The following is an 8,166-nucleotide window of genomic DNA, read 5'->3' on the forward strand; positions in this document are numbered from 1 at the left end:
GAATTTGAGCAATCGTTAAATTTGTCCATTTTCTATTGTTAAATCAAGTATAAATGAATTTGAGCAATCGTTTAAATTTCATATTCTATAATGTAATTTATGCACTAATTAATCAAATAATAGTACATATCCAAGTTGTCAAGTACCTCCAAGACAATAAGCAAACATGTAAATTATATGCAATTTCACAATATTGTAATTTTTTTTTCTGGATTTAAATGAACAATTACTTCTTTCACTTGATTTAGATTCTTGATTACTCATATAAGGTTTTAATAAAATAAAATTTTGATAAATTGAAAAAATTGTTCAGCTAAACCTTAAAATATCGAAATTTGTTGGAAATTTTGTTATGCTTCTTTTTGTGTTATCATGTTTGCTGATTTGACTATGTAGGGTTCATTTGAAGTTCCATTTCTCTATAAGAATGTTAATGTTCACATCCAAGTGGAAACATTAACAACTTGTAAGCATTCTAAATGATTTTTTCAATTACATTAATCAAAACTGTTATTTTAAATGGTGCGTTCTCATGGATGTCACACCGATTGTCACTATATAGACCTTCTAGCGGTCTATAGAAGAATCTTAGCGGCTTTATGAAGAATTTTGCTGCGTTTTCAATGAAGTACCACTCTGTCAACATTCTTCTCTATAGTTATTTCTCTTATTTTTTATATAGATGCGTGTCACAACAATAAGACAGAAAAAGGTTAGTGACCATTGAAGATGAAAAGGTAATATATCATTTAAGAATAATATATAAAGTGTAAATTGTAGATTTATGATATTTATTTCAATGAAAAATTTGATTTTGACAAGTTTGATCTAAATTTGATAATTGAAGCAGATAGGAAAGATACGTGCTAACGATTTTGAATTTACATTGCCCTATAGAAACCAACCGTAGCCTCGTAGACCATTCCCTCATATCTTAGTAGGTCTTAACATTTCCCAAAATTCAGCTACAGGAAGTCATGGATGCATTTCTTGAATCAATCCTCTAAATCGAATTTCATTTGTTAGTTGGATGTAGTGCCCAAAATGCAAGATTTGTGAAAGTTCATTATTATTTATTAGTGTTAACCTTTAGCAAATTATGAAACTAATATTATATTTTTGTTCATAACGTGTTTCTTTTTGTAATAATTTATTTGATCGGAAGATATATATATATATATATATATATATATATATATATATATATATATATATATATATATATATATATATATGTGTGCGTGTGTGTGTGTGTGATTGGGTATAGCCTGAAAAATCATATTTTAATTTTTATAAGGAAAAAATACTTTGAAATCGACCAAATTACAATATCTGAATTTGCTGTTTATGGTTATGACAATTCACTTTATTTGCAATGTTTATTGAATTTCTTTGAAGAATTTAATGTTGCTGGTACATGTAACAACTTAGTGCTGCTTTTGGTTTTACAGAGCTAATATGAAAAGAGTCATATGAGCCTCAATGAAGGTTGATACACCGAACAAATTCAATTCATAAAACTACTACACAACATGTTTTAATCAAGAAGTCAGTATGTTGTAATAAAACAATGATCACATAGATCATTTATGTTAAAAATTACTATATTAAAAAACCAAATTGCTCTAATATAAATATTAAATATTTTTATCTAATAAGTTTGGTTAAAAAAAAGTCTAAATATGAATCTAACATTTTGTTATTAAAATTCAACCTAAAACAAAGTCATATATTAATGTGATATGTATTTAATTTATGTTCCCCGCATTTAACGTGGGTCATGATCTAGTTAGTTAAGATTAAACAAGTAGTAACTTTGTCGCTGTTTATTTTTTGAAATATATCATATTGTAATTAACATGCAACGTCGTATTTTCTATCGAATATTAGTCTATTTCGCCAGACTATGTTTCGTATTAAAAATAAAAATTATATTTATGATTTTGAGTAACATTAAATATATCTTGTTTTTTTTATTAAGTTACATGACAAACTAGTAGGAATTACATGCGCCTTTGGCGCCGAATTGGATCAAATTTACTTAAACTGGATCAGATTTACAAACGCTGATAAATTTTTATTTTGTATCTTGTTGACTTCACTTTAAAATCGCCAGGTTGGATCAGCTTTGCTTAGATACATTTGGATTATTAAAAGTCAAAAGTGACAGCACGATAATATAGTTTGACTAATGTTTGACAGCTTTGATATATGGTAACCAAAATAAACAATTTTGAGAAAGAATGGAACAAAGTATGACGTTCAATTTTAAGATTTACTTTTTCAACTTCTTCTAAGTTCTCATGGATTAGATAGAGCAGTTGATAGTGCATGTCTACAAATATTTTCCGTGTGTAATCTTTGGATGGACCATACTCCAAAGCTCAATATATTTAATTGAGAACGGGAACTTTGAAAATTTGACACCCTGAAAATAAAACTCAAAAATGAATACATACTAATTAGGTATAGGTTAATCATTCCAAAACACCACAAATTGATTTTACAGATCAAACCTGATGAAGACGATATCAACAACTAAAAACTTTCTTAAAAGTAAATACACGATTCCCACCTATCAAATGGACATTATGAGGATACTGAATATGAATAAACAAATAAATAGATAAAAAAAATCATATTTTGGTTGAAACCTCTTGTAAGCATATATATAATATACCTTTAAGGCAAGAAACAATGTGATAGTCTCCAAGCTATGTTGACCCCATTCAACATAATCGCCTATGAATATTTAGTCAATATATCTGAAATGGAATGATCAATGGTCAATAGATTCTAAATGAAATTGAAAAAAAAACATTTGAAAGCAATCAAAAGGAAAGCATATGTACGTTGTCTCTAGCAGTAGAAGGAAATACGTATCCATCAAAGAGGCGCATGAGATCACCTAACTGTCCATGTAAATCACCAAACACTTTCATTGGAGCTTTCAACTGACATATTAATCAACATCATCAAATTCGCAAAAACATTCAAACTACATAGATTTATAATCTTTTCCTTTTTCACAATGCCAACTACAAAACCGCTAAAGATGATAATCACCTTCTGCATAAAAATCTGGCATTTCTGCAGTCTGAAAAACAGAAAAAAAGTCAACAACAAAATTCAAACCTTAGGAAAAGTAGGTTTTTATTATTGTATTACCTCCCCACCCACAAGAGCAGAGTCAAATTGTTGGCAACCATTAAAAGTTCCTTTTATAACCTTTTCAACAAGATCAACATGACTGCAACTTGTTGCATAGTAATCAAGAAAGAATAAAGGCTTTGCTGTAGATGTGATGATGTCATTCACGCTCATTCCTATCTAAATGTAAACTTTTTTAGTGATAATGAAAAATACTACAATAATAATGTTGGAAAGTTAGTGGGTTTATTATTACCAAATCAATTCCAATGGAATCATTGATTCCAGTCTCTAATGCCAGCTTAAGTTTGGTTCCTACACCATCTGTTCCAGGTACATGATATGATTCCCCTAAAAATAGAAAATAAATAGCATGAGAAAAGTGTACGTAAGAAATAGATTTTAATATTTTAATACTAATAAAAAAGAAATAGTAAGTGGAAAACGCCACCAAAGAATTTTATTAACATTTTAATTACATAATACATAATATAGCACACCACACCATCTCATTGTGTGACTATAACCTTTACCTGGCTTGATGAAGTTAGAAATACCGAATTCAGTAAGCTTTATATTAGAATCTTCAGTTTTTGACACGAGAAGTAAGTTCTGCACACAACCCACACAATTTTAAAACAGGGTCAATAACATTATATTATATATAGTTTGTCAAATATGAGAAAAAACACACACACACACACAATTTAGATTTTATAACCTCAACTTTTGGAAGGAGAAGCCTTTGGCCGATCCAAAGTTATGTAATGAGAGTAAAAAACATCTTCACAGAGTAAAATGCCAATCTGTATGTGACCATCTGCGAATACAAGTTGCTGGATAATACTTTTCTGGCTGGTTTTGTATCTGCAGTTATGCACTACTTTTATATTTCTTCCTTCTATCCTCCCTTTGTTCCTTAAATACATTTGTATGAGTAGCACAATCATTAATCCAACAAAATATAATTAAATTGATGAGATCATTAGGAGAAAAAACAATAAAATAATGGTCTACTGATGGTTACTCTTCTTTCATAAGAACAATTTTCTCCTTTGCTAGCATAACGTGCAAAAGCCTTCATTGAAAGATAGAATTATGAAGATCTTCTAGTGCCCTTTACATATCAATATTAAGATCACAACAAAGAAAACTCAAAAGTAAAGAAAGCATGATAAATAAAATATAAACCTACGTACAGATTCTGGTAGTGTATCGAGAATATAACCATTCCCCTTTGATCGTTTTGTGTCTTTATCAACCACCAAATTGGATTTAGATACTGTTAAAGTTGCTGAAGTGCTCTCTCATATCATCTTCCCTATTTTTTCATAATAAATCATTAACATAGTTTGATACATAATCTCATAATCTTTAAATATAAGAATTTAAATAAGATAAGACACATACGTAGCACCGTATAGCAGATTATGAACAAAAAGACGACCAATTTGTAGAACATCTTCACCTTCTAAGCTTCAGGAAGGTTCATCCACATCCAATCTACACCAACCTTTATTAAATCCAAGATTGAACATTTCACCTTTACAATTTTATATAAGCAAAACAACAAACACCTTCTGACCATTAAAATTTACACTTTAGAATCACATATAAAAACCAAAACGGGAAAATACTTCTGAGTGTCCGACACAGGGTGAGAGGCAATATAGATAAACCTTAGATACCATTAAACTGTCCAGGTCGGAATCAGAAGTAACCGAGAAGCTGTTGTAAGAAGGGTTAGGAAGGATGAACAGCAGCAGTAGCGACACAACTGTTGTGTTTATCGGTTTTCCCGTCTTCTCCTGTCAATATCTCCCTCTTCGATCTCACTGACCAACTCCATCTTCTGGTCGAGCTTTGAAGTAGAAAAGAATCTCTGCTCTGTGGGTTCTCCACAAAGGAGGCTTTTCCCTATGTCGGAGAGGGAAACGACGTTGGAGGAGGGCTGAGGGAGGCAAGGGTCACTAACAGGGAGTTGATGTGGCAATTTTGGCGAATCACAACGATGAGTGAGGAAGTTAATACCCGACACGTGTAAAGCAAGGGAAAAATTAACGGAACACACTCTCAATTGTTAAAAGAAGAGTGTAAAAAAGATGTGAAGGGAGGTAAACGTAAAATTCAAAAAAGTGAGCAGCGATTATGTTTAACTGGCAAAAAAACCTGTGACCAAAATCAAAAAGCATAAAAAATATGAAAGAATATGGCGTGGTAGTTTTCTTATGTCGGCATAAATTTGTGGCAAAATTCGAAATTTCAAAACATTCTTGTACACCATGTTTTTAAGGGTTAATAGTATATATAATAGCAATTCACAAATTACAACCTTTTTATTATTAATAGACACATTAAGAATATAACTTTTTTTATTGTTTCGTCTGCGTATTGCTTTACGTTTTAAGTTCATATTGTTTGTACTTTTCAACATATTAAAAATATGAACTTTTTATACATTTTATTATTTAGATAAAAATAAAAATAAATAAGTTTAAATTTAATAATATGGACTATTTATATGTTAGAAATTCAACAATCTGAATCAAAACTGACGATTAAACATATCTCAGAAAATAATTGCACACTTGGAAAAATAGGTAAATAAACATATCTCAGAAAATAATTGCACACTTGGAAAAATAGGTAAAGGGAAGGAAAATATGGAGACCGAAATGCAAGAAACAACAACCTACTTTGTAATTTCAAGGGAAAATGTCACTGTAGCCCCACTAACTTACAAGTTTTGGTTTAAAAGGTCCCTTATTTTATTTTTTGGCTTTAGAAGGGCATAAACTAACATTTAACCGGCTAATTTGGCCTTTTTTTATAAAGTGAAGGGGTCACCCGGTGACCCCAATCCCAATAAGCATTATTTCTTGGACATGTCATTAAAAGAAAGCTAGGTTATTAAACTAAATCATATGCCACGTGTTAGTGTATCGATAAATGACACCAACCCTTCCTCTCCAAGTAATTTTCATATTTAATCGGTTTCATCTACCAATTCTTCTTTTTCTTCTACTGTTAATCCAAAAACCAAACCTGGATTTTTTCTATGGCCATCTACATGAAGATAGATCTTCGTTTTGCTGGTTTGTTTACGAGGTATCCAATGATCAGTTACTCAGATGGAGTGGAGCAAAGGTTTGAGGATGTGGATTTTGCTGGAATGGACAAAAACGAATTTCTAGTGTTCATTCAGAGATTCGCAAACGAGACATGTGTTGATGTGTACTTTTGCATGCCCGATATCGAGTTCCCTAAAGGACTGAGGATAATAGCAACTGAGAAAGACTACCAGGAGTTTATCGAAGTAGGGTATGATTCTGATTGTGTAATTTTTGTGTACATGGATCATGTTGGTGTTCATGTTCATCAATGGATTGTTGATGAGATGGCTGAAGTATGCACCCCCGAGGACAAGTTTTCTGGTGTAGGTGAAGTAGTAGAAGAGTTGCATGTTGAGACAGAAGGAGGCATTGACCTAGATGAAGCACAAGTGCAAGGTGATTTGGACGACAACATTGAAGATGGAGATTGCATCCCCATGAACAAGACCCTGAATGATGTATTTTTGAACAAGCTCTGCCCCAAGGAGCAACCAACTCCAGACACTCCACCTCAAGAGGATCCATCTCATGAAGATCCATTTGATCAGATGGATGAACACGACCCAATTCATGAGGAGGTAACAGCTTTTAATGAAAATGTTCATTGGAAAAAACAAAAACCTGTGTTAGGAATGAGATTTGAAAATCCTAAACAATTAAAACATATGTTGTGTAATTATGCTGTTGCTAAAGGATATCAATTGTGCTACAAAAAAAAATGATAGTAGGAGGCTTTTAGTTAAATGTTGTTCAGGGCAATGCAAGTTTAGATTGTGGGCTTCATGGATGAATGAGGAAAATTCATTTCAGATTAAGTCTCTTATAGATGACCATAATTGTGCTAGAAATTTTAAAATGGGGTCAATTGTAAGCTATGCATGGATTGGTAGCCATTTCACATCTAAATGTTTACAAAAACAAAAAATGAGTGTTAGGCTACTAAAGGAAGAAGTAAAACAAAAATTTGGAATTGATGTGAGTATGGGACAGTGTAGAAGAGCAAAGAAATATGCAATTGAACTTATTGAAGGTACACTAGTTGAGCATTATGCCAAGCTTTGGTCATATGGTGAAGAGATAAGAAGATCCAATCCAGGATCAACTGTCAAATTGGATATCAACAGTATGCCTGATGGGAAGACATATTTTAGTAAGTTTTACATATGCTTTGAGGGGCTGAAACAAGGTTGGAAAGGAAGTTGTAGAAGAGTAATAAACCTGGATGGTTGTTTCTTAAAGGGATTATGTAGTGGAGAATTGATATGTGCCGTAGGAAGAGATGCTAACAATCATATTTTCCCAATAGCATGGGCAGTTGTGTGTGTGGAAAATAAAGAAAATTGGAAATGGTTTTTGAAGAATCTTCAAGATGATCTACAAGTTGATGATGGTAGTGGTATCACCCTGATGTCAGATCAACATAAGGTATATCACTTATTATACTTCATATTTCTTGTTAATAAAATTCCATTTCTTAACATATGAATTTAAATTGTATAGGGGCTATTGGAGGCTGTGAAGGAAGTAATGCCTAATGCTGAACACAGACAGTGTGCAAGGCATATTGTTGCTAACTTTAGGAAAAAGTTCAATGGTGTGCATTATGAGAGGATGTTTTGGAAAGCTTGCAAAGCATCAACTGAACCTTTATTCAATGCAGCAATGAAGGAAATACAAGTACTAAATCCTGCAGCATTCCACTACCTTATGGAAAAGAACCCAAAATCATGGAGTAGAGCTTTCTTTAGAGAGGGGAGGATGTGTGATGCAGTTGAAAATGGATTATCTGAAAGCTTCAACAATGTCATTAGAAATGCAAGGAAAAAACCAATAATCACAATGTTAGAAGAAATTAGGTTGTATGTTATGGAGAGGCAATTCAATCTCACTATCGAAGGTTGTT

The 8,166-nt window shown here is 32.0% G+C and overlaps 1 long non-coding RNA gene across 7 annotated transcripts; it reads right to left on the bottom strand.

Annotated features, from left to right (window-relative positions):
* Nucleotides 1–2,256: 2,256 nt before the first annotated feature.
* Nucleotides 2,257–5,240, bottom strand: LOC111900198 (uncharacterized). Of its 7 annotated transcripts, none has more exons than XR_008225265.1 (12): nt 4,830–5,239; nt 4,561–4,653; nt 4,350–4,471; nt 3,872–4,267; nt 3,684–3,762; nt 3,407–3,501; nt 3,169–3,330; nt 3,067–3,097; nt 2,853–2,954; nt 2,681–2,765; nt 2,517–2,575; nt 2,257–2,428 (listed from the first exon to the last, which is right to left on the bottom strand). It is a non-coding gene; the product is annotated as an uncharacterized LOC111900198 (long non-coding RNA). The 7 variants fall into 7 exon arrangements; XR_008225264.1 differs by having other exon boundaries at nt 4,561–4,663; XR_002853151.3 differs by having other exon boundaries at nt 3,872–4,068; nt 4,178–4,267; nt 4,561–5,236.
* Nucleotides 5,241–8,166: the final 2,926 nt, after the last annotated feature.

Source organism: Lactuca sativa, chromosome 7 (genome assembly GCF_002870075.4).
Source record: "Lactuca sativa cultivar Salinas chromosome 7, Lsat_Salinas_v11, whole genome shotgun sequence".
NCBI lineage: Eukaryota > Viridiplantae > Streptophyta > Magnoliopsida > Asterales > Asteraceae > Lactuca > Lactuca sativa.